Source organism: Micromys minutus (genome assembly GCF_963924665.1).
Source record: "Micromys minutus genome assembly, chromosome: 26".
Taxonomy (NCBI): Eukaryota; Metazoa; Chordata; class Mammalia; order Rodentia; family Muridae; genus Micromys; species Micromys minutus.
The window spans coordinates 30661484-30685453 of record NC_137961.1 but is presented as its reverse complement, the minus strand read 5'-3'; the positions used below and the strand labels follow the sequence as shown (position 1 = coordinate 30685453).

Sequence of the window (23970 nt, the reverse complement as noted above, 5' to 3'; positions counted from 1 at the left end):
AAGTATGAAACATTCTGATGGATTCAGTAATTTAAATAGACTCCTGAGACAAGTCTCCTAAAAGCACTCGGCAGATAGCTTTGATCACTGCTATAGTTTCACGATTCAGTGTGGCGCATACTACGGCCCGAGGAATGTGCAGGACAGACAGCAGCAGTCAGTAAGACCATAGGACAGAGACAATGATGGAGCATCTGCCTGCCTTAAATACGGACCTGGGTGTGAACCCCCATACTCAGTAAAAATTAAGAACCAACAACAGAAAGACAAATTGGCAAATTGGCCCCCTGTATTGAGTATAATTTAAGCGTATGAATCATTGTATTATTAATATAAAAATGGAAAACAAAACAATAATATAAGAAAACTTTTTTCATTAATGGTGATTATTTCCTTTGTACAAATGCTCTAAATTTAAACAATTTCAATGTCATATATCTAATACATTACAAACACACACACACATGCATGCATGCATGCACATGTGTGTTTTAAGACTCAGTAGTAAGCACATTATTTTCCAATTAGTCAGATCTTCCGTTTACTTTGGTAGGAGTTAAATATGAGCTTCCTGTTGGGTAGAATATTTGTAAACATGTTTAGACTACTCACATTGCTTTTCTTATTATTTTATTGATTATCATCTACCACATCTTAGCGTTAAGCCAAAGAAGCAAAAAATGATGATTTTCAATATACAGAGTGCAAAGTCCTGTGACGTGCACATGTTTCTTGCACACTTAGAGATGCAGACTATTCATTAAACACTGTATTTCAACTCAGGGTGGCAGGCTTTTCCTTGCCTAAAAAAAAATCAAAGAGTTGGGAAAGGCAGCTGTTTGACAATGTTATCTACATTTTCTCAGATTTTATTTTTAAAGTCGAAGGTTCCATGCCTGTTCAAATGTATCCCTACAAGGTTAGGAATCAGACACGAAAGAACTCTACCCCTGGCTGATCACACTGGCTTCCACACAGCGCTGCTCTTTAGCGTCTTTCAGTTTGATAGCATTTTTGGATGTAGCTAAATGCCAGATACCCTGACAAACATATATTCTACCAGCTGGATCTCCATCTGCTCCACTAAACATTTTCACACCAAATCCGTATAAAGAGCTATGTTTTCAAAGAGAGCTCCCTACAACTGAAATATTAAAACCTTAACTCCAGGACTCCTTCCACTCACATTCTTCTCATGAGTTTCCTCATGAAACAAAACTACCTCCAAGTATCCTTAGATGGTCAGCTTTAGGTCAATGACATTATCTTGGATCATGAACAAGGGAAAAAATGACTGGAACATAAGAAACAGTCTTGGGAGATTTCATCCTAGCAAAACTATTCCTAATAAACATCGATGTGTTTGCTTAGAAATGGAAAATACAGAATTAATGTGATGCGTGGAATAGTTAAGAGTACTTTCATTGTTCGTTGTAATGTAACTTCCTTTACCTAGGATGAATGTGCCAACAGTCACACCACGTTTTAACAAGTTCTTATCATCTTAATCAAAATCTTTGTAATTAGGGTCCCATCTTTTCAGACAGACCAAGGAAATCTCAAGGAACAAAACAGTCTTCTAGTTCAAAATAGAATTAGTCTAAGTAGTGCCAAGGACTAGTCCCTAAATTAGTGGCTACTAGACTTTCTCATGTGGAGAAGAACCATGACATTAAATGTCACCAGAACAGACCGGGGGGGGGGGGGGCGTGTAACATTTAATGAAGTACAATTCATGGGATGTGAAATGCACATAGGTTCAGATCGCATCAGAGTCCTGCGGAAAAGTGAACTGATGGAGAGACAAAGAGAATTGGAGTCCACTAAAATGGAACATTGTATCTCCAAAGAAGACTGCTGACCAGATTTTTTATAATGCCCATAGATGTTACTCTCGCTCTAGTCAAAGCACATGCACATCACCCGGGGTTCACTCACCAGCCTTGTAAAACAAGAAAAATAACAACAATAACAAAAAACCCAATCAAACAAAAGCAAAAATCAAAAGCAAAGAAACCCATCACGTACAACTATATCAGAGCAAGACACCATGTAGGTCATTCTGGCAGACGGCACCAGTCAGAAAAGAAGTCAATAGTCATCTGAAGATACACACAAGGAATCAAGCAGCCTTACTTCCCGACTCCCACACAAACAGGCAAGGCATTCCAAACTATGTTAGATGGCCTCAGCTCTATACTGACATAAGCAAAACCGACAAGGGGAAGGACATGGAAATACTATTACTAGGATCAATTATGCCAAATTTTGTTTAATTACAAAACTACCCAAAGAACTGGGGAGCCAAAGAGTTCCCGAGCAGACTTCTCTCTTTTTACTCTCCACACTTAGTCCTGCCTTCCCACACTGCTTAAGAGTACCCATGGAAAAACAGATGCAGAGGAAAGAGAAGAGAATTTTTGGAAGATTCTAACAAAGACTTTATGTAAGTATTTATTCAGTATTGACTTCGTTAATATTTGTTAAATACAGTTTTTTTAACTGGCTTACTTAATAGTTTATATTTTATATAAACATTGTTAAATCCAATCTCTCTCTCTCTCTCTCTGTTTCTCTCTCTCTCTCTCTCTTCCTCTCTCTCTCTCTCTCTCTCTCTCTCTCTCTCTCTCTCTCTCTCTCTCTCTCTCTCTCTCTCACCCCCCCACAGGCTTGAATCAAGAAAATATCAATGAAAATAATGTGTGTAAAATATTTGCCAAGAAAAGCAGCTATTATCAAATACAGAAAATTAAATAATGTTTTCTTTGCTATCTCAAGAGAGATATAGTTATAACGCCTATATTTGCTTAGTCAATTATTCAATAACATATCTCCGCTACAGTAAGATCTACAAATGGTACAGGAATAATATTTCTAGGTTTATAAAATACCTTAGATCGTCACCATATAGTAGTCCTATAGAAGAGTGTCTTCAAAAGCTTAGTTTCATCCAAGAGAAATCTCACAAGACACTTAAAAGAAACTTAGTATTAGACATGAAGAGGGTAGAAGTCAGAGTGCCTCAGAATCCATGTTTGTTTCCCTCAGAGATTTCCTCTACATTATGAGATAATAATAATCATCATTCAAATGAGTAAACCCAAATCCGCACCTGCATATAGCATTGTAGGTAATTCAGTGTGATCTTAAACTTTTACAATGCCAATGGGACCAGAGGAGAGCTTCACAGTCTTGGTGGGATATGTGTGTACAGCCATATGATGCTAATAAATCAACCCTATTCTTCTGGAGAAGTAAGCAGAGCTCTTAACCACAAAACCATTTCTCCTGTCATCAATTACTACTTAAAATGAATTTTCTCTTGATAGGAAATACATTGATACAATTTTTATACACCTTAGATATAAAACCAAACATACACCTAGAATTTACTTAGAATAAAATTTGAGTATAAAATCTGCCACATATAATAAATCCAGGAATTTACTGAAAACATCAAATGGACAGACTAGAAAGCAATATTTAAACTAAGGAATAATTTACTTCTTCAACATTTTAAGACTGCATTACCTACTGCCTGCCACAAAAGAGTTCAGAAAAACCCATACCGACTCTGTGCAACCTAGACTACAGAGAGATGCGAAACACAATGTCTTCCTTTCACTTCTTTTACAAACATTTTTTTTTGGAGTGGCTTGTGAGGTTGTATTGTATTCTCAAGTTTATGAATGGACTCTCTCGTTCCATGACTTGATCTTGGTACCTGAGGTTCATGAGAAATTGTATGTGTGATTCTCAGTAATACAGAAAAGATAGGGGACCCAGGAATCACAATACTACATCACAATTTCGTTCACTACACAAAATCCTGTCTTTCTTGAATACTTCATCATCACTGCTTAGAAGAGAGTTCAGCTCATCCAAAGCACCAAAGAACTATTAAATCAATGAGCAGGACAGACGAGACAAACTGTCACTGCGCCCCAGTTTCTAAGACAGGAGGCTGCAGATCATTTTAGAAGATCACTATTATGTCTTCCTCTTTCTTTCCAAGTTAGTCAAAACAATTTAAAGGGTTTTAAATTAGATAACTGTCAATTGCTTCATATAGCATGTAGCATTAGGACCTATTTGTCAGTAATAGATAACATGCTGTGTCTGTTAACTGTGCAGGTTCTCAGTGATGAACCTGACACAGAGGTATCAGCTGCATTTACTCGCTCTATCTGTACAGACAAATGAGACATGAGACCTTCTGATGACCTTCAGAATTCCACTCTCACTCCTTCCACTGGACATATATTTTCTTTGCAATACCAATGCTTTTCTTTGGGGTATCAAATTCTAAATTGCCTTCCTGTTTCACTGGTCACCACTGCTCTGGCTAGTTTTCCAGTGTTATCCACCAGCCTGAGCATTCTCCCTTGATCTTATTTATTCATTTATTTATTTAGGTGTTTTTAATGCTTTTAATCTCTTCCTCTGTCCCTTAGTTTTAGGATTTGAGCTAACACTATGTTATACCATTAACTAGATTTTATGTTTGCCTTGCAGACAGCTTTACCAATCAGGAGGCAACTATTGCATTGCAGACCTAACATACTTCCAATGGAGTCTCTACAATCCTTCAACCTCTGCCTCGGTCCAGCCTCAGTTCCTGTCCTCAGGTCTCAGCCTTGAAGTCCTGAATCAGTGTGATGTGTGACCTGAGAGTGGTACTTGAGAAATCCCTTTCCATCCCAAGTTGCTCTGAATTAAAGAAAATTTCTCTCTCTCTCTCTCTCTCTCTCTCTCTCTCTCTCTCTCTCTCTCTCTCTCTCTCTCTCTCTCTCTCTCTCTCTCTCTCTCTCTCTCTCCCTTTTTTATTAGAAAGGTGTTTTATCACAGCAGAAGGAACATGAGCTATTTACCCACACAGTGGAAGGGAATACAACAAAAACACATGTTTTACAACATGAAACTTTGAACTATGTTAAATTAAGGGAGTACTATTATTCTTCTGCAGATCTGTTGTAAGATCCTATGAAACATACAACTGACATAAATAATTGCTGAGTATGAGTCACAAAGTCAGGACTCATTTATCTTATTTCTTTTAAATAGCAGTAATGAGCATTCCTTATTGCCAGCCATTCATGTTTTCTACTTTAAACGTGGCTGGAAGGCTTTGGTATTATTATCTAAACCAGAAAATAAAAAACATCACTGAAAATATGGAAATATGTACATTCATTTTATGCAGGCTAGCCATGCTGCGTCACAAGCTCTAAACACTCTCTAAAAATTATGCTCCACAACTGATAATAGAGAGCTATGCCAAATATTAATATAGATAAATTGGCCATTCAGATAACTTTTTAAGACTGGCCATTTGTTGTACAACTGTAAAACAAAAAGCTATCTCTTAAATCATGCATTCATTCTATCTACTAAACAGTATAAATGCATTTATATAATCTTTCAAATATTCTGGATTTTCTCAAATAATTTAATAATATGTAAAATATTTTATATGTATAGCATCCTTCACATGATAAATATGGGACGCGACTGGAAAGCGACTCTGGGTATATTGTAAGTGTGCAGTCTTTTCCCGAGCGCAGACCAGCTGAAGAGAGATTTCTAAAGTGTGACGAAAGCTTGGATCTGAAGATACTAAGCCACAATGCTAAGGACTAATCTTCACAACATAAACTCACCCGAAAGTATGAGCAGACCCTCGGTTATGCTTTTAAGTATACTGAATGGGAACAGAATGGATGCAAATGTTACATTGCAATGAAGCGACATGATTATGGGTAAAATGAATAAATAATTTACATTAAGCAAGTCAATTCTTTGTTAAATAAAAAAGGACATATATCTGAAACTTTTCAGTAGCACTAAAGATGCTACAATGTTAAATGAGGGCTGTGCAAGGCTATGAACCGGGAACACCTTGGGCATAACTTTTCAAAGATGTGCATTTCAACCAGACAGAATGAGTATCACCACTACATTGTTGGAAAAGCAATGAGATGGTGTGGCCTGACAGATGTCCTCTAGTTTCTGTTTTGCACATTTACAAATACACTCCATAAAAGAACTGTACATTCAATGATCTCCACTAATAGATATTCTTCTGAGAAATTCTAAGAATTCTCTTTAGTTGTCTTCATCCTAAAAACCTCTCAGAATCCTGCAAGTTTTAACAGCATAGCTTTCTAAAATATACTTCATATAATTAGAATAAGGTACAGAAGTCAAGTGCTGAAGTTTCACATATTAAATGCAATCATGAGCTTTTAAAAGAAGATCTACGCAAGAAAAGATACCTTCTTACATAAGAGATTATAAGCATATTTCGTATGCACTCATAAATTTTTCTTTGTTTTGAAAATGACAGTGGAGAGTTATTGAAGTGATGAGAACTTCAAATGAAATGTACAAAGAAGCAACATTGCCTTCTCATCCAAGTCCTTCCACAGAGCAAGCTTTACCTGCACAGAAAACAACTCCACCCAGTACACCCTGTTAATCAATAACTATTTCTTCAAAGGTGCTGTTTTATTATTTGGTGACTATCATAAACCGGCCTGTCATTTTCTGCATCCCGAAGCCAGGACTGACTGAAGAAGCTTTGATTATACAGCTTTGCCTGAAGGGAAACAGACAACAGTGTGTTTCATTTCTGCACATAATTTATCAACCAAGGAATACATATTACACAATTGCTTTTCAGCTCCTCTGTTAGGAACCTGAATTTGAAGGCACTTAACTATGTGCACTTGTTCAAGTATTACTCGTTTAAACATAAGGAAGCGGAGCTGCCTCACTCACTTCAGTTTAATATCAACTGACCAGGGAGAAGGCCTTGGTCTCATGGGAGCTGAGTAGAATTAAACTAAATAGGCCCAAATAACCAATATGTTTGAAGAGATATTGGGTGAATAATATTACTAGAATAAAATGTCCATGATAATGGAAACATCTCTGTCATGGTGTTAGAGTCTTATGCATATCATGAGCCACACGACCAGCCCATGATCTTTACCTGTTCACTCTCCCAAGTGCACTTCTTTTAGCAGCCACTGGAAAGAGAACACTCCATGAACAGCAAACCTGCAAAACTAGGGCTTTTTATGTTTGAAGTCTTTAATCCGGTGTGAAGCTAAAGACCAGAAAATGCCATTTCTTTCCTTGCTCTGTGGCTTACATTTTTAATTACTTTCAGTTTCTATACAGAGGCACAATTATCACTTAAAGCTTTATTCTAGGTTATAGTATGACATGTTTGTTCATGGCAAAAAATAAACCAGTTTATGTAAACATTCCTATTAGCTTTGTGTTTTTACTGGCCATATAGCTAAATTTACGGAGGCAAAAGTACAAAAATACTTTGCAACACACTTGAATATTAGCATAATTGAATTTAATATTATTTAAAATATTTTTAAAACACAAATTAAAAAAATACTGGTATGATCATCGCTGTACTAGAAAAAAGTTTTAAGATAATTAAATTAAAATAAAATACCAATCAAATCATAGTTTGTATTTCTATTTTCATAATTTAGTTCTCATTAACAGAGAAATTAATAACTCTGTACAATTAATAGCAGGTAAAGTTAATATATATCATCCAAAGCATCACATCAAGATGTCATTTCTGTTATTCTGTACAGAAAGCCTGTGGCTTTTCTATGCATTAGAACAAGGATGTTCTAAATCAAATCACAAATATCAAGGTTAAAAGTCGGATGCAAATTCATTTCCTTCCTTGATAACAATGAATATATTTGCATGTTTCACCTTTAGACTTAATACTACATGAAACTAGTATAAATTGTGATGTGTGCCCTTATTCAAATGCTTTCCACAATGACTAGCATCATATTTATCACAATTGTTTGCAGACTTAGGACAACCATAAAATATAAGAACAGGAAAGGATAAATCACCTGAAATGTTGAACTGGGTCAGAGGCTCATGGCTCTCCTGTTTACTGTCATTTCTTGCTTCATAGGCCCTCTCATCCTCAGCAAGTGCTTACCTTCTACCTCCATTTTAAGCAATATACTTCCTACAAGAAAAATTCTGATAATGAATCATTAAAGTGCTAACGCCACGAAGGACTGATCTCTCTGGAAACATTTTTATGGAACTTCTAGGCTTAATTTCTCTGCCTTCAAGAACATATGGGGATACTCAAGAAAGACTTAAAAAAGAAAGAAAGAAAGAAAGAAAGAAAGAAAGAAAGAAAATACCTTTCTTCTGGTTTTACTATTAGAATAGCATGAGGTTTTCAGCTAATGTGTGACACAATCATCCACACATGTGATGTATTATCTGTCTACAGTTGTAATATAATCCTTTTTTCTCTGATCAATCCTGAGACATAAATTCTATTTAAAATTTAATAGTTTCTTTGGTATTTACATTATAATTCTAAAGGACTTATTAAAGTTCTGGGCATCAGGAAGAACATAAAGAACTCCATTTTTTGTGTCATTTTAAGGAGAAAAAACAATTATATCTATCTATATATTTGTGTGTGTGTGTGTGTGTGTGTGTGTGTGTGTGTGATTTGCAAGAGAGACTAGAAGATTAATAATGGAACAGTAAGAGAAAGAAAGGCTCACAGGGAAAGAGTACTGACCATGAAGTGAACCAGGTACGATAATAATGGGTAGTATACATATCCCCTAGAGTTGCAGTTTTTTTATAAATATTCAGAGGTCCTTCTAAAGTGGAGACTAGAAAATTATCATATTTTCTATATTTTTAATAGAATTATAAGACAATATGTCTTATCAAGACTTAAAAAACTATGGATTAATATATTTCCCTTGACAAATTGTGAAATTTAAAAAGAAACCGTACTTCTATTCTTTAATGAAATTGAGATTATTTACCTTCAAATCATAGAAAAAAATTCCATATTTCTTATTGATAGTCTACAAAGATGGCTTGCTGTATGTGAATGATATACAATGTATGTTTGTTACTATAACATAAATACTATTCTTTCTATTCAACACAAACTGGACGAATTTCAGTTCTAAAAGGTTTCGTTTTAAAATTCTTAGAATGGTAGGCCATGGGGTAAAATGTCTACCTTACAAGCATGAGTCCCTGAGTGAACTGTTGAAACACACCTAACATGGAAAAGTGTAGTGGTGTGGTCTCTCATCCCAGGACTAAGAAGGAAAAGAATGGGTTGCTCCGGAGGGTTTACTGACCAGTCACGCTAACCTACTAGGTGAGCTTCAGTTCAAAGCGACTATGTCCCCAAAACAAAGTGAATATTTTTCAAGAATTGGCAACTTAGGGCTGGCCTCTTGTCTTCAAATGCATGTGCACATGTTTTCTTGTATACCCACATACACAGACACACAAAATATACTGATAAAAATAAAGCCACCTATAAAAAAAAAAGAAAACCAGCTCAAGCTTTGAATAAAACTAACAAGTTTTTCACCCCCTACAACCTTTAAAATACAATAGAGAAAATAATGCACAATTGTCACACAAATCACGTACAACTTTACACTTGACTGTTAAGGATGGACAGAGGAGTATTCCTTACATTTTTTTGTGTGGAATTTAGCATCAGTAAATTTTACAAATACACAGAATATAGGAATATACGGTGTTTTTACTCATGAGCCATATGTTACAGCAGCCTGAACATTAGCTGTCATCATGGGGAATGCCACAAGGGGAACTTGTAGATTTATGTTATGGGGATACATGATAGGAGAGGGATCGACGGGGAAAAGTCAAGGAGCTGAAGTAGAGGCAAGAGGCAAAATAGAGATTTGGGGGAGCATTCATGGTGGAGCTGGAGAAAGAGGATCAAGGTAAAGATGGACTTAACTGGCAATAGGTGGGTAAGAATACTTTTAAGGGATTCTGTAGGTCTTTTTATCTCATATACAAGGGCAGTTTGTATCTTTGTGTATTGGATGTAATCTTACTGTGTAGAGGGTTTGTGGATTGAGAATATAATATATAAACCTGTTTGAAAAGCTTCCGGGCTTTGGAGTCATGTTTGTGCCAGGCAATGGAGAAACAAAACACAGTGGGACGTTCATATCCACCCCGGACAGAAGCAACAGGGGCAGTGGAGTGAACTGCACCTGAGTTCATAGTGGTGTGGGGGACCACAGTTGTGTGCTCAGCTCTGCTCTAGAGCAGCGTCCGGGGAGTGAGACCGCGGGGGCCGATAAAATGTTAAGCTATCCTTTAATATGAGACACATCATAGCTGTACAGGAATTAAATGTACAGCTTAAAAAAAAAACTCAGTCAACTCATAAGAATAGAATGGGACGTTTCACCCCAATAACCATTTCCCAGAATGCTCCAGTACACAGCAGCATTTGTGTGATTTTCTTCTCCCCATTCCACATTGTTAACATATACCTGAAGGATGTTCAGAGCAATAAAAACAGCATAAAAATATAGAACAAAGAGACATAAATCTGCTCATTTGTTCTTCGGCTTGCCATTTATAGTATTGCAGGTTTGGAGTCTACGGAGGAAAAAAAAAAACATACGTGTGGAGTATAAGTCATAACTTAAAGAAACCCATGTTATCATTTACTGTATTTGTATGGAACACAATCATTATTGTCAAGATCGTCAGTGTCCTTAAATCATGAGGGTGTGATGCTACAGCTATCAAATGTACAATTTAAAGACTCACTTTTCTCTTGTGAGAAAAGCAGGACACTAGAGGCTGATGTTCACAGATAAGGTTGCTCAGTGATACCAAAAATTACAGCGGTCAAAAGCAAGGTACTAAGGATTACACAGCATTTTCCAAAGGTCAGAATCATAGGTTTTTCAGCAAGCGAGTGTATTTACACACTGACTAAACTGGGCAGTACCAAGAGAATATTTCTATTTTTCGGAATACAGATTAGAAACTAGACCTATTTTTCCATACATTCTTGACCAATTCTAGCCACAAAAATTGTGGCTTTTCCAATTATAAAAGCAGTTTGGCCATTCCGTTGAGCTGAATTTTTTATAAGTGGGAAGAAAGAAAATCTGTTTCAAACAGTCTCAAACAGCTATTTTTTAAAAAAGTTTTCAGGTTTATATAATTATGTTTGGTGGGTGAGAGATTTATCTCAAAGGGAACCGGTAGAAAAAGAATATTGCGGTTTTTCATATCAACTACTATAGTCTATCACTGACAGGCTCACTGTTATTCTTGGCACTGGTCTCAAAAATGCAGCTCTGGGCTGGAAGCAACTCAGAGGGAAAAGTAAATATCACAGGACAAGGCAGCTGTCACAAATCAATAAATTCTGGCCAGCAAAATGGCTCAGAAAGTCTGGTAGTCAGTTCAATCTCAGGAACTCACATGCTGCACAAGGAAAGAAAAGACTCCACAGAAGATGCTCCCTTATTTGGATACATGTGCAGTGGCATGGCTGTCCCCCTCTCTTCTTACAAAAATAGTCATAATAATAATAATAATAAATAATAATAATAATAATAATAATAATAATTTTAAATAATAATTAAAGAAAAAATAGTAAAGTTGGCTCTGAGTTCACCATCCCCAGGACCCTCATGGTATTCAAATATTGGCTGTGCTATAAATATATAAGTAAATCTTTTCCTCTGCACTTTGTTGCTATCTATGAAAATATACAGCAAGCAAAGAAAGGAGGGAGAGGGCAGGTGCGGCAGAAGAAAGGGAAATTTTGACTGAATGAGGAGAATTGAGAAAATAACCAAAAAAGCAGAGAATGAGTCGCCTAAGAAATGTGTGGAGAAGAAAGGCCTTGGGGATAAATGTAAAGCCAGAGAAAGCAATTTTCGATGTAGAGGAAGGTCTGAATCCGATGGCTTTGTTATGCCCTGCAAATCCAAAGAGCACATGGAATTCCATCATATAAGGTTTCATCTTTCATAGTTAGTGTTTAACACTTTGGTTTCAGAATTCTCACTTAATTCTCTGAAAGTGTAACAATGTTGCATATGGGTAAACGTGCAAACAAAAGGCTGATTTTGGTCAACAGTTAATGCAAGCAGAAACAAATTAAATGAAAGAAGAGTGTTTAGGTAACTTTTAAATTCAGTTACAACTAGGAAAGTGAATACTCTGCTTATGAGAATATGAATCATGTCATCAAAATCCAATTCTCTCTCCAGCCTAGCACTCACCAAATTATAGTTCTCAGACTCTATCGATGAGTGGTTTTAAATTCAAATATAAAAGTTTACGAATATACAAAACTCCACAAAGTTGTTAACTGTCTGAATATTCAATAGTAATCAAAACAACTCAGTTTGAACTATCATACTGTTTGAAAGAGAGAGAGAGAGAAAGGATAGTTCTTTACAAACATAAACAAGTTAAAATTACTGATTGTCAGAAGTTTTTCACTGTCATTCCTATATCATTATCAATTAATGTTATTTATCTATCTTTTAATATATAATACAAGTTGAATAGAAAAATAGAATATTTCCTGTATTTGGCTGGCAAACTATGTACACAATGACATGATATATTTTATAAAGTTATACAGAAAGAGATTAATCCTCTTTATAATAAATTGCATAAATATTAAAATCTGTATATATATGATGTGCATCCTCATACAGTATTATAAAATCTCTACATCTACCACACAATTTAACCAACAAGTACGCTAAAATAAAATTCATGTATACTTAGAATCTTAAAAATATCATTAGAGACACCACTTCCTTAAGAGATAATAGCATTTTTGAAATGCACTGTATCTAATAAACCTCTATTATCTCTTGGAAGAATGGACTGTGAAAGGCTTGTTTAGACACCAAGAAAATGGTAACATTACTTGCTCCAAGAATAGTCAATAATTTATAATTCTTTTACAGTCCACGTGATCCAAAGTGTTATGTATTAGAATAGTAAAGGCAACTTGAACCATAAATAAAATTATCCACACTATTTTACTGATTTTAATAAGATTCTGCTTTGCTCCAGGTGTATTTATACAACAATTTTCCAAAAAAAGAGATCTGGGCTCATTGTTGCCACGGATGCACAGCTGCTTACACAACATGGTGATTAACTAATGTTATAAATCGGAAAATTTGCTAAAGTGCAAAAAGCAAGTGATTACCCTGAAGTGCAAACCTACAATTCTAAATTCTTTGTCTCTTTGGTCTATCTTGCCAGGCATGTCATATCACATAGAAACTGAGATCTTTTCTTCTGTAGAAATGTATTCTCAGATCAAGGTATTTATTGCCTCAGTAACTAAAGGAATATATGTTTTAGGCTGAAGATGCATTGCAAAGAAGCATGTCTAAGGACATATATCAAGAAAGAAAAGAACTCAGAAGGAAATCTCCTGCCTCTTATAGCATTCATAAATGCTAGTCAAGAGCCTGTGGACTCATTATTTAAAGTTTCTGCTACTTCACTTCAATTCCTTTATCTCTAGCTATCAATGAAATGTCCATATTCTAATTCAAATAGGGTTCTAGGAAATAAAAATAAAACTATTTAAAGATATACACTTTCATGATTCAGATATTCCAAAACACATCAATGTAACAACACACGTTTAAAATAATATAAAACTGTGCATTTATATGATTATTAAGATAAGCGTAGGGTAATGATACATTTATGAAAATATATAACACATGTGTGAGTGTGACTATTTCTCCAGAAACATTTGGGCTTGCAAATATGCAATTAAGCTAAAACGAAAAGGAGAAAAATTGTTTGCAAATATAAAAAAACAATGCTTGGATTAAAAAGAGATGTCAAGTGTTTTAATAATACATAATTATATATTATAATGTATTCAATTATTGTAATTAAATGTTTAAATAAAAGCTACACACATGTTAAAAGATTAAAATAAAATCATATTTTAATGGTGTTGTCTTTGATCTTATAAATATAATCATAATCTGTGGACTTGAGGAGATACATAAAAGGTTGTCTTTAAGAGGTTAGAGCTGCAGATAGACACATGAAGTCATTCGACTCCAACAAGTTCTACTTGTGCCCCTATATGTAAACTGCATCCTATATGTAATAGGAATCCAACCAACACACTCAAGACAGCTGATTAATTTTCTGTTTTTCAATAAGTTCACACCTGATTAAAGATTTCAAATATACAAAGCCTACACTCTGCAGATGACTCTGTATGTGATAAGAAAGTACTGTTCTTACCCGCATTGACATAATCTTTGTCTTCCCAGATATTTTCCTGAGGGACACATCAACCTCTGCAGTTCCCTGATCACACGACCTTCACTTCCACACAGCAGCCAAATACGCTCTTAAGATCCTGTCCTGGATTTAGAGCACTTTCAAAGAGCCAACATGTTTTTCTGTCCTCTGATTTGTTCCCATGAAGTTCTCCACATTGTTGTAGTGTACTCAATAGAGAAGTAAAATACTTCATAATTCTCACATCTAGAAAACATCAGTGTCCAAATATTTGGGGGGGGATTAAATATTTAGAGTATTTTTGAATAACTGCACATGTAAACTAAAATGGAAAAAAAAAATCTTTGGCACTTGTCAGTGGGGAAATTTAGCAATTAAAAGTCCAGAATTAGGCTGTAGGTGGAGAACGTAAACTGAGAAAGAGGAAAATTATAGAAAATGGAGTTTGACAATATAAAATATAAAGTCACTTTTAAGTTCTTCTGATTTTGATTTATCTTCAACCCAATTGCTAACATTAATTCAGGAGAAAAAAAATAACCAAATTCCGAAAGTAAAAGAACCCTCTGAAGTTTATAGATGTTATTATCTTACTTCCATGAGCAGATGCACACAAGTGCTCGGTAAGTTTACAAACTTAGCACACGTCTTCTCTTGACAAATGACAAACAGTATGGGTACCCCAAGTTACCCATGGCCTAGTTTTATCTCACAAGTATAATACAAAACTATAAGATGTGGAAGTATGTGAGTGACGCTAAATATAATTTGTTCACAGTATCTATTAGAAAAAAAATATCCAAGACATAGTTTTGGGATTTGGAGACTCTCAGATCTTTTTCAGGGGCGGCTTGGTGAAAAGACCCAAGATCCATTCAAGCACACATAATTCAGAAGGTCTGCCTGCCAGCAATAAAGGCCGAAATTGGATACTTGGTGAGATTAATTACCTAGATAGGGGTTGATAATGCAAGTCAAATGGGAATGTAATTAAAGTGCACCTTCCATGAAAATTATTCATTGCCGATGGATCAAATGACAGATAAATCAAAAGGCATTTAAAAAAAGCCTACAGGTTAACGTGAAGCAGGTCCTTCCTCTTTCTAAAGCTCAGTAATTGCAGGTGTGCAATTCACTCTTGCTGCTCTGTCCCCATCAAGATACCATAAGACAAAAGGGTAGATTGTAATGCAATCTGTGAGAAACAGAAGCCAATAGGAAAACCATTAGGATCATGGTTACAAACAAAAGGTCAGCTAGACTGGAACCAGTTGGCTGGCAGTTTTCAAAAAAGAGTGTCACTCTGAGCTCATACTATAATAGGACTTGCAGCCATAAAGAAAGACAAGAGATGAATTGATATGTTGACTACTCCCTAGGGTGCAATTCTTACAGATGAAAGGCATGCTGTGGCAATCAAACAGATATAAATTAGATAAATCGAATGCCATAAAAACTATTTGCACCATTATTATTAAATAAAGTCTTCCTGGATGTGCTATTAATTCTTTACTGACAATACATTTATTTACACTCTAAAAAACAATAAAAAACAAAAACAAAAAACTCAGGGTTTTATAACAGTGGCAGGGTAATCTCAGCTACCCAGAGGAACACTAAATCTAATTTCCATGTTCAGGTCTCCTAGATTTATTTATTATACACCTAAGAGCAAACAAAATGTCCAATTAAATGATAATTGCTGAGAAAACGCTTTATGTGATTCTCATTCGCTTGCTCCAAGTGACAAACACACTTTACTTTTACTGACTTCTCTTACGTTTTCTTGTCTTCAGAAAGAAACTTGCTGTACAGGTTGTCTACCTATTTGATAGCCTGCATAGCTGTTCTTAGTAAAAATGCATATTTATCCTGGAAATGGCAAAACAAAACGCACAACAAAAATCCCCAATTACTATTAATTCCCTTTTATAAATATATAATAGTGGGGCTTTCTAAAATTCTATCATTTAAATCACACCTGGGAAAACTCTGATTTCAAAGACACTAAAAACTCCATCTTTGCAAAATGCAAAACTATCCCAAGTTTCTAAAACTATTCCAAGTTTCAAAACTATTCCAAATTTCTAAAAACATCAAAATAGATTTTTCACTGGTCTGTAAGGAATTTGAAAGGTTAAATAGAAATATTTAATTTAATTCTAATGAGGATCTGTTCTAAGTTCTTTTATAGAAAAGTAGATTGCATAGGGTTCTAGTTTCAGGAGTAGAAAAATCTCAGAGGCAAACAAGCAGACAAAAGGAGATTTCCACACAGAAACTTAGGCAAGAGTGCTTATGAGTTCTGTAGCACTGAAGGAAGAAACATAAACACACCCACAGAATCACCCTCATTAATAACGTTTACAGATTAAAGTCAAAATGGACCCAGCGTACACCCAATGTACTTTTTTAAGAAGACAATCCACTGAGGTTCCTAGTTCGTAACTTAATACCAAATAAGAAATAACGTCAACTCTTCTTGCTTTGGCAGGTTAGCTGAGGTTTGCTCAGAAAACAGAAAGAAGAGCCACCAGAATACAGTGATTGCAATCCACCCACTCATTTCTACCTTAGGTCGAATAAAATACGAAAACTTCCAAGTATTGGACATCAGTTTAAAGAGAGCCAGTTAGTATCTGTTCTGCCCTGGCAGCATTTAGTGCATCAGGTTTACTGTAAAACATAACATTAAAACCCAAGGGTTCCTAGATGTCTTCCTGGCATTGTGTTTATAAAAATTTTAAAACTTAAAATTAAATTAAAAAGATGACTAAATGAGAAAATGCAGTTTGTTCAGTGGTAACAGATGTTGAAAATAGCAAGAATAATTTCAAAATTTCTAGGCAATTTCTAGTTTAGTGTGTATGTGCTTTGGTGTGTGTGTGTGTGTGTGTGTGTGTGTGTGTGTGTGTGTGTTTGTATTTATTGGTGTGCTTTCATGTTTTCCTAAAGAGCAAGCTGAGGGATAGTGTCAGGTAGTCACTACCCCACAGATATTTAACCAATCCTATGTACACAAGTACGCATCCAGCAAAATCCTTCCACGTTCACAACATGTGACCATGTACTATGGTGCACTGTTTATGATACATGGGAAAAGAAAGGAAACAAAGAAACAGGGAAAATAAAATGTACAACAAAACAGCATTATGTAACTACAAGTTTTTTTAATGCCCATGGTAATATATGTAGATACAAGGCTCTTTGTGTGACGTTTACTGAATGTATAGCATCCGACATTAATAATGGCGACATATTACAGGAGAGATGCTTATATGTGTACAGTTTCCCTTCAGAGAATTAACAGCTCTCCTTTGTTGACCTCTATTTGTGCTATTGGATGGTTCTCAACAACAAAATTTACGTGAGGCTAAATGTGGGTTTTTAGTGATGTCAGGCATGTAAGAAAACAGAATGAAATGTCAAAGCAAGGAGAAAACAAGGTCATGATAATGCATTAGAAAAGAACAACAGCAGTCATTTCTTCCCAAACCGAACTCCGACTCATTTTCTGTCTCGGTCTTTAGCGGTTTGATAAATGTTGTATGAAATCAGCATAAAAAGCAATCTATTACCATTCAGTCCAGCCAACCCCAGGCATGCCTGCTGCATATACCACAGTGTATTTGTTTCTGACCATGGAAATAGGATTATGGTACTTTCTACCTCAAATTTCCCAGCATGACTACTTGTCATAGCTCCAAATGTTCAACTCTAAAGGATTCCTGTCTGTCCTCACTCAGATGACCTCCTAAGACATTTGAATCAGCCAGTACCTGGCTAAAAAAAAATAAAATAAAATAAGGGTATCCCTTTCTGGCCTTGCAGTGCCTGCCTTGCTGTCTACATCAGATGCCACTCCATTTACATTTGCATCCTGTGACAATGGCGTTCTACCAGATTGTATCCCTGGCAGTTCTAAAAGCATTTTTTGTCACATGTATACAGCAGTTTCCCCTTATGTCCACATCTGTGCAATAAAATCCATATACTATAGCTGTCATGTCCAGAGTTAAGAGTTGTGATTGAAAGTGATTAAAATGTTTGACTAACCCACTAGTGGTAATGACTAAACCAGTGTTTGCTTTCTAGCATATATAATTGTCTTGCTGCCTGGTATGGCCAATGTTCTGCATCTTTCTATGCATTGGACTTAGTCACTAGATAGTATCAAAACTTGAGATGCTAATTATGAGATATGCAGTGTGTGATTAAGAGCTGCTTGTTGCAAACCTATGGTGACTGTCTTGACACACCCCTTCTGTGGTCCTACTCTGCAACAGGACAAGAATCTACAGGCTTGTGTGTGTATCTCTGTCATTTATTTTGTCACAGACCGTACATCATCTGCTCTGAGTGTCCCAGATTAATTTTGTTAGGATGGAGCAATTATCTCTTCCTTTGTGACTGACCTCTTTGCAAATGAAGTGCAGGAAAGTTGGATAATTTTTCATGCATCTTTCACCTCTTAATTGATTCTGCCTATTGCTTCTCAAAGAACAAAGTCATAAAAGAGATTTAAACAAGTAAAGATCAGCTCATTGCAGTTCTCAGCGACGGATCTGAGAAGCAAGATCTTGATAGTGTTCTCTCTGTTACCCTATTACTTGGATCAGTTGGTTAGAACTGTTAATGATTCTCGTGAATCAATGTCTTTTCTAGGTATGTCTAATTTGCTGCATTGGTAGATAAATACAGATGTTTGCTGGATAGCCCTGCCTCATTCCACCAGATTGCTTGTCTGAATCAAATTTGCTTCAATTCATCACCAACAAAGCAAGAAATAAAATAATCAACATTTACTCTTTCTTTCAGTAGATCTATGGGAAATGGAACAACCAAATGCTGGTCAATGTAAAGGCCATCTTCTATTGTTGTCAAGCTAATGCCACCACGTAGGTTCAGGAAGTCAATGGGCACGCATGGGTGATGTGGAAAGTGTACAGAAACCGGAGCTGGGAAGAAGTGTGTTGCACTAATATACAGGTCAAGGTGCTTATCATTGCACTTGTGAGCTGTTCCCATATGTGTATCTGTTCACACACAAGCAGGTTATGGGGTTCTCTACTCTGGCCTTTCATTGTCTGAAATCCAGTCTGTCTCCAGAAGGCTCTTACCTTAGTAACAGAAATGGTTTGGCAATTGTCTCCACTAGAACAGATTAATGACTCGCACACCAAAGCTGTCTGTACATTAGAAAGTAATCACCGAGATAACTGGTTTGGACCAAATAAAGATTAACAAAAGGTACCTTCTGAATTAATTCCTATTAGAAACCTTGGGTGCATTTCAATTACTATAATAGTAATAATTTTGTTATTTTAATTACTTTTAATTGTTTGGAAACTTCAGAAACATATAACAAATTCAACAGATATCTACCAAAGATTATATCCTGCAATTCTTTTTCTTTTAGGTCCTTAAGTGAACCTAAGCTTCAGTATCTTTTCTTCTTAAAAGAGGGGAGAAGTAGACACATTTTAGTGCAGGCAACTTTATATTTATCACTTAACTGAATTTTTTAAAACTTTTACATTTAAAAGTGAAGTGATATTTTATATATTGTTTTAGGGTTTTATTTCAGTTGAATAATGCCTTGACTCAAGAAAATTGAAAAGGCTTCTATTAAGGGCAATACATAGTATAGGAATTGTTTTACATAATACTGTCATTATAGAATGTTCTAGAATAATAATTCAAGATTTATTTAAAAGAAGGGGTTCCACGTTAGTAAGTTACTAATTTAATTCTCAAAACAGTTATAAAAATATTGCACAAAGGTATTATATACAGCATTTACTTCTTAATCGTGTGCAAATGATTAGATTAAAATTGCCAAGAATATGACAAAGGTTTTAAGGTTAGAAAATGAAGCAAAAATTCCTACCTAATTTGAACAGAGTGGTACGGCAGCATCAAGGCACAGCCTGCACATCTCATTAGTAATTAATCAGCTCGTCTGGGGTACGGAGAACACTGCATGACTATGGGTCACTTTGCCTCTCACTATCGGTCTTACTGAACAAATTCAAAAATATTAGAGGAGGAAAATCACAAAATATGTAAGTATCTACAACTCTCACATTTTGCCCGGTACACAGAGGGACAAGATACCTTCTTTAGTCTTATGTTCATAGATGTTTCAAAATAAGGTGAATCCAATTATTCCACAGGTGGACAGTTATACTAATCAGCACGGTCTGATTGAACATACCATAGGCTTATTAAAAGTTATTCTCTGACAGCTGAAAGGACTGAAAAATTCCCAGAACACAGCCTTTGCCAAGGTTCACCTTTGCCAAGGTTTTACTTTTGGGCTTAGAGATCATGGTTTTCCGTCTATGCATTCTTGCAACCTGACTCCATGTAACTGGAAAGAGGGGGAGACAGGTGAAAGAGCATTTTCTAGGGCCACTTCTTAAAAGGTCATGAATGCCAAGGAACCCGATTACTGGAAAACGTCATTTCCTCTTTCTACATGTATAACCTGTCACCTGATGTGGACACACTCATGCCAAAGATTCAGCATGAGCACTGGAACAGAGCAGAAAGCCCAGCTCTTCTGCTGTAGATGATGTAGGTTCGCTTACTCATGTGTGCTTTAATAAAATCAACACACTTTCTAAATGATGTTTTATTGGTTTTTTTTTGTAATTGTAAATTTTTTGTACCTTCTGGTGAACTGGTTAGATTTTATGAAAATTGCTGATTCAGTGTTACTTTATAACTGGCAAAGGTTCTAGAACCAAAGGATGCATTTTTGTAATAGCATATTTTCATTAAATATAAACCAAGGTTTATTTTCCAAGAAATATAAAAATGCTCAACCTTAAACAGAGCAAGTTCATTTTATGTATTAGACATACACGTTGATTTGTGTCCATTTTAAATCACAGGAAAGAGATGGTTTGGGTTGATTTTTTGAGAAAGATATTCATAGTTGAATCACATTAATTCATGTGAATAAAGCTATTTCTGAAAGTTAAAGGAAAGACTTGTACTGGCATCTTCTTAGCATAGCTTTGCTGATGTATTATGTTATAGCACATGATGCTGCCAATGTACTTAATTTGAAACATTACATTAAAAAAAAACTCACAAATCAAACTAAAGGGATCAGTGAAATAAATCTTAGACTGAGAAATTAGATCTAGGAATTAAAAAAAACATGAAATTATTTAAGCTAAAATATGTAATTCTCTTTTTTTTCTTGAAATGGAGAGAGATGGCAACCAGAGATAATAATGTTTATTGTAATTACCTCTGACAGAGATTTTGCCATTGATGTCCAGGGGATATTATTAGATCCCCTTCTTGTGAATAGTTCATAATTTACTTAACCTTAAGCCTCACACAATGGATTCTACAACTAAGAGATTAATAAACAATATTATCATATATACCGTTTTGAAAATTCCAAGGTAGTCAGTATAAGAGATTGCAAGAATATGGGTCAAACAATTTACAGATGATCCTGTAGAGTCACAACTTTAAATTCACAGTGTTTCACCTGTACATATTCACAAAATCATTCAAACTTCTAATGATATGCTCTGAGTTGTATGAAACCCATTACAACCCATATACAATCAACATTATAATAAGTGAGAGAAAAGACACTAAGACAATAATGGACATTATTAGGACTGCCAGACATGGACTGATGCCCAGATACGCCCTTCTGTCCTCAGAAAATATCTGCATTATACTGTTTTGATGTGTTTTTTTCAGAACTAATGTAGAGAGGTATTTGTGACTATCTGGAGCGACCAAATAATGAAAAATAAAGAGACAAAGCCCAAACAGGCTATCCCTTCTTACTAAATGAAACACCCAGTCCTGGGATTAGGTCATATCTAATGTACCTGTTAGCCAAAGGGGTCCCATAGGGAGCCCCAAATAACATAGGCAATTGCCAATACTATAGAATAATCTCCACAGTCTTACAGCCAGGGCCGTAGATGAATGCACTATCTACACAACTCATGTTTGTGAACACGAACATAGAGCTCTGATGCTTGTGTCCCTGAGTGTTCACAATGGGGGCTCTCTGATCCTTGTGCCTTCTTCTGGGGGGTCTTAGACTTCTCCTTGTTTGTCTGTCTACTGCCAATGCATTAGTTTTTGTTTTACCTTATGCTTTATTTGTGTTTTTATTATCATCCCTTAGAAGCCTAAGCCATAGTAATGAATAAGAGTCAGAAACTGATGCTCAGAGAGGGGAGAGAAACTGTATATAGAATATATTATGTGGAGAAAGAATCTAATGTCCATAAAGGGGGGAAATCAACTACAGTCAATATGTAAATGTGTGATGAGAAATACACAAAAATTAACACTCCATCAACAACAACTCGCTTGCTCTCAAACCCAGCACCTCTTCCAACCTCAGGTCTGATCTCTCTACACAAGGCTCCCACTAGCCTTTCAGGCAAGTCTTTACTGACCCAGCCCAGATCACTGTCTTCCTCTAAGCACAGCCTGAACTTTGCTCCCTTATTTTTTAACATGATTTAATTTTCTGTAATAGATGTTGTGATGTGGCGGTCACAGTCCCCTTGGTGAAGGACAAAAGAAATTATTTTACCAGATGCTGAGACAGCCGCCAAGAAGCAGAACTCACTTTCCTGTTCCATCAGACTATTTTTTTTTTTTGTCTGAAAAATGATATTCCTTCCTAGTGAAACTTACAGTCAATATCTGGGAGACGCTGAAGTGTAAAATTCATTTCAATAGAGGATAAGATGGAAGTTCATTAAATGGGGACCGTTCCCTGGAGTCAGGAGGAGATTCCAACATGACTCCATCGCGGCTCCGTTTCCCAGCTGCCACTTTTGTTGGTTCTCCTCTTCCCAGGCTGTCTAATCCCTAACCCACCCCTAATCAAGCTTCCCACGCCACATACTGACTGCTTCTTAGTGAGCCCGATTCGAGAAACAATCCATTACTTCTTCATGAAGTTTCAGTCTTTATCTGAATTCCTCCCCAATGCTTTCCAGAACACTACAACAGTCCATGGACTGTATTTTTAAAGAGTACAGTGTATGTACACACATTCCACACCACAGACCCATAGGCAGCTGTCACTATACGGTTGCCATTAAAACAGGCAGCAGGGTGTGAAAATGAGCAAGGAAAGGAAGGTTAGAGCAGGCTCTTAGAATTCTGATTGGTTTCAGATTCAGCCAAAGACCACAAAGGACTTCTTATAACCCTCCTGCAATGTTCGCCAAACTCCGTCATCTGGTACAGGGTGTCCACTTTTAGTACTGTTGATAACCGAGTCCTTAACAACATCTACTAAATATCGACTGCATAGCATCTTTCAACAGCGTCAGTTGAGAAAAGCTCCAATTTCTGAAACTCCTTCCAGTAATAAGATTTTTTTTCTGGTGGTTTTAGAATGTCTGGCTTCTCCAACTGACTTCCTGACACACATTTTTCAGAACATATTAACTGTAACAAAAGCTGACTAAGGAAGGCATTTTAATTATCAGTGAAAAAAAAAAGAAAGCTAATATTAGGCTAAGCTACAAACTCATAAGTATCATTTCTTTTGAAATACTCATTACAATGGTCAAGTATGTGGTACAAAATATGGACACTCACAGGATCCCACATCTACTGATTAAAATACACTAATGTAAAATTTGCAAAAGCAACATTCAGATATTTCAAAAATCTTTGTGGTGGTTTTAATAAAAATGGCCCCAACAGGCCTTCTAGGAGTTGTGGCCTTGATGGTCAGTGTGGTATCACTAAGGGGTGGGCTCTGAGGTCTCAGATGCTCAAAATAAGTTCATGTCCTGAAGTTCTAGATGT

At 35.9% G+C, this 23970-nt stretch overlaps 1 protein-coding gene across 2 annotated transcripts in view; it reads right to left on the bottom strand.

Moving 5' to 3' along the window:
- The window catches only part of EPHA7 (EPH receptor A7), a 150190-nt gene that overhangs the window by 66290 nt on the left and 59930 nt on the right, over positions 1-23970 (bottom strand). The gene's annotated exons all lie outside the window — the stretch shown is intronic.